Below are 4,654 nucleotides of genomic sequence, written 5' to 3' on the forward strand. Positions count from 1 at the left end.
ACTGTAAATAAACTTTTGAAACAAAATTAAGAAAACATTTATCTAAACAATTTCCAGAACATCAGGGTGACTTCAGAAAGGGCAGATTAAATCAGAAATCTACTCTAGATATAAGATCAATAATTTCTCACAGCATTTTATGCACAAAACTATATACTTTAATTTGCTGACATACAAAACATCTGACCCTGTAGATAGAGTAACACAGGATGAAAATATGACAGAATTTGAAGTGATAGCAAAATTAGTAAACATTATCTGTGAAACCCAAACTAATAATTAGTCATTTTAAAAATTTAGGTATTTTCCAGATTTTTCAAGTCAAATCTTTCTCAAGTATACTTTTTCACTACATTTGGCTACAGAGTGTCCCTTTTTTTACAGAGGTATATATTGACAATTCTTAGAATATCTATAATTAATTATTTTTAGACGTATAAATCAGAGAGGAATTGGGGACAGATCACATAAAAAATTAACAGATTAGAAAAAAACATTTTTAAAATATTAAATATTGTATTTTGATTTAAAGGCAACAGAAAATATCAAATAAAAATTACAAATTCTGTTTTTACAAATACAGATACATTATTAGTTACTGATTAAAACTGATTAAAGGGAACAAACTCTAAAAATACATCATAATAAAATGAATATGACACTTCATTACATTTTGTATTTCTGCCAAAATCTCTGGTGCTTTGCTCAACATAATTGCTCCTTTCATTTCAAATTCTTTGATTTCAGCTTGCTTTCACTTGTTCGGTAACCATTCTTTCTTTTCTTATTCACATTTCTTCTAATTTTTTAGGTCCTCTTTGCACAAAGAATGCGCATGCGAAAAGAGGATATAAGACTTTTGTCAATATCACCATTTCCATAATAGTTTTCTTCATGAACCAAGAAGCAATGCTATACTTTCCCCTTTCAGGTGGTCTTTTATGTAGCTCAGCTACTTACTTCTTCAAATGTGGAATATGTTGTTTAAGTGCTCTCTTCATGACTTACATTTCCAACCCATCTTATAGAACAAAATTTGAAAGGGAGCTTGGAAAACCATGTAATATTTGAGAAGGATGTCCTCCTTGAACGAAAATACTTCATAAAATACACAACCACTCTAAGAAATTCAAGAACTTTCCAGCCACTTTCATTATGAGCAGTTTTCAAAGCTTCATTCACTACATGAGGTGGGCAATTGCAACAATTAAACATTTGTGTTTGATTATCTTCTTCATTTAACAGAAATGCTTGAAAATCATGCAACATATTTAAGTTCACATCTGGTCCATCCACAGAAATTTGGATTAATTTCTTAGGTGACAAATTCAAACCATTCAGATCCTCCAGGAAACCTGACTGTAAATCAGAAGATGTGGCAAAATTTAAAAACACAGATGTAACATATCTTGTGGATATAGACCGATATTGTTCATCCCCGAAACAAACTACCAAATCTGTCTGTGCCTTTTGCACAACTTCGCTTAAACTCTCGTCATTTGACACACAAAAGAATCAAACTTCCCTGACTTTGTTAGGTAGGAATTTCAGGAAATGAGGGCCAAGTACACAAGTAATTATATGTGACAACCTACACTTGCATAACTGTAATTTTTTTGTAATCATGCTGCCAGAAAACATAATTTGGAATATGTCTGTTGTGTTTCCAGAACTTCTCACTGAAGAATGAGACATGACTTTATTCATAGACCATCTAATCTCAGATTTTATTATCTCATCAATAAATAAAAAATTTTTCAATGAGTTTGTTTTGGAACCCTCTTCAACTGAAGTTCTAGATATTGTAGTAAGAGCAAGTGATTGTAATTTGTCGCAACCATTTAAATTCCTTTCAGAAGAAACTTGTGACTGAGCTGGCACTGTTTGTACTATACCTCAAGACAACTTGTTTTGTTGCCTTGAAAATAATGAATCAACCAATGTTGAATGTCTCTTTCCTCTTGCATGTGTTTTTACATTTGAAATGCCACTGGCACTAATGTCTAAGTCACATTTGCACAAAATGTTTGACAGATGCCAAGTTATAATCTGCAAGTAGTACTAATATGGTGTGGGAAACATTTTAGTTAGCAAGAAAACAATTTTACTCTGATTCCCTTAACGTCTTTAAAATGAGATTACAATTACAACAGTTTTATATTAGTAATTAAAAATTTCTAAGGAAGTGTATTTCCAAAAAAAATGCAGAATAAAGATATTTAAACAGAAGTGGGAGTGGACAGAATTACAGAAACAGCTGATAATCCTCCAGCACCACATGGTATGGCAGCACTGTCATGGGCGGAAATACAATTTATATGTCATTTCCACTAGGTGTATATGTGGTGTCACGTATAGCTCAATGAAGTCACACCTTCACATTTCTCAATTTCCTCTCGTGGTTGCAAACTACAGTAGCAGAGGCTTTGCTAACATGACTTGCACAGATGGACTCTTTAAGTTTCCTACACATAATGAAGACCTAAGAGATCTGGAGAATCTTTATATGTTGTTGTTGTTGTTTTTTGGTCTTCAGTCCAGAGACTGCAGCTCTCCATGCTACTCTATCCTGTGCAAGCTGCTTCATCTCTAAGTATCTAATGCAACCTACATCCTTCTGAATCTGTTTAATGTATTAATCTTGTGGTCTCCCTCTACAATTTTTATCCTCCACATTGCACCCCAGTACTAAATTAAATTGGTGATCCCTTGATGGCTCAGAACATGCCCTACTAACTGATCCCTCCTTCTAGTCAACTTATGCCACAAATTCCTCTTCACCCCAATTCTATTCAGTGCCTACTCATTAGTAACATGATCTACCCATCTAATCTTCAGTATTCTTCTGTAGCACCACATTTCAAAAGCTTCTATTCTCTGTTTGTCTAAACTATTTATCATCCAGATTTCACTTGCATACACGGCTACACTCCATACAAATACATTCAAAAAAGTCTACCGGACACTTAAATCGATACTAGATGTTAACAAAGTTCTCTTCTTCAGAAACGTTTTGCTTGCCATTGCCTGTCTACATTTTATATCCTATCTACTTTGACCATCGTCAGTTATTTTTCTCCCCAAATAGCAAAACTCATTTACTACTTTAAGCTAATCATTTCCCAATCTAATTCAATCAGCATTACCTGATTTAATTCGACTACATTCCATTATCGTCATTTTGCTTTTGTTGATGTTAATCTTTATATCCTCCTTTCAAGACAATTTCTGTTGCGTTCAACTGCTCTTCCAGGTCCTTTGCTGTCTCTGACAGAATTATAATGTCATCGGCTAACCTCAAAGCTTTTATTTCTTCTCCATGGATTTTAATTCCTATGCCAAAATTTTCTTTTGTTTCCTTTATTGCTTGCTCAATATACAGATTGAATAACATTGGGGATAGGCTACAACCCTCTCTAGGGTAACTGGTAGGGTCAGCATAGCCTCACGTGTTCCAACATTTCTACAGAATCCAAATTGATCTTCCCCAAGATCTGCTTCTACCAGTTTTTACATTTGTCTGTAAGGAATTCGTGTTATTATTTTGCAGCTGTGACTTATTAAACTGATAGTTCAGTAATTTTCAGACCTGTAAACACCTGCTTTCTTTGGGATTTGAATTATTATATTCTTCTTGAAGTCTGAGGTTATTTCACCTATCTCATACATCTTGCTCTCCAGCTGGTAGACTTTTGCCAGGGCTGGCTCTCCCAAGGCCATCAGTAGTTCTGATCAAATGTTGTCTACCCCCGGGGCCTTGTTTCGACTTAGGTCTTTCAATGCTCTGTCAAACTATTCATGCAGTGTCATATCTCCCATTTCATCTTCATCTACATCCTCTTCCATTTCCATAATATTGTCATCAAGTAAATCGCCGTTGTATAGACCCTCTATATACTCCTTCCACCTTTCTGTTTACCTCCTTTGCTTAGAACTGATTTTCCATCTGAGCTCTTGATATTCATAGAGGTGGTACTCTTTTCTCCAAAGGTCTCTCTAATTTCCTTGTAGGCAGTATCTATGTTACTCCTAGTGATGTATGCCTCTACATCCTTACATCTGTCCTTTAGCCATCCTTGCTTAGCGATTTTGAACTTCGTGTCAATCTCATTTTGGAGATATTTGTATTCCTTTTTGCTTCCTTCATTTACTGCATTTTTGTTTTCTCCTTTCATCAATTAAATTCAATATCCCTTCTGTTACAATAGGATTACTACTAGCCCTCGTCTTTTTACCTAATTGATCCTCTGCTGCCTTCACTACTTCATCCCTCAGAGATACCCATTCTTCTTCCACTGTATTTCTTTCCCCCGTTCTTGTCATTCATTCCCTAATACTCTCTCCAAAACTTTCAACAACTCCTGGTTCTTTCAATTTATCCAGGTTCCATCTCCTTAAAATCTGACCTTTTGCAGTTTCTTCAGTTTTAATCTACAGTTCATAACCAATAGATTGTAGTCAGAGTCCACATCTGCACCTGGAAATGTCTTACAATTTAAAACTTGGTTTCTATATCTCTGTCTTACCATTATATAATCTATCTGAAACCTTACAGTGTCTCCACACCTCTTCCATGTATATAACCTTCTTTTATGATTCTTAAACCAAGCATTAGCTATGATTAAGTTACGCTCAGTGCAAAACTCTACCAGGC

This window comes from Schistocerca cancellata, chromosome 11 (genome assembly GCF_023864275.1).
Source record: "Schistocerca cancellata isolate TAMUIC-IGC-003103 chromosome 11, iqSchCanc2.1, whole genome shotgun sequence".
In the NCBI taxonomy this organism is placed as follows: domain Eukaryota; kingdom Metazoa; phylum Arthropoda; class Insecta; order Orthoptera; family Acrididae; genus Schistocerca; species Schistocerca cancellata.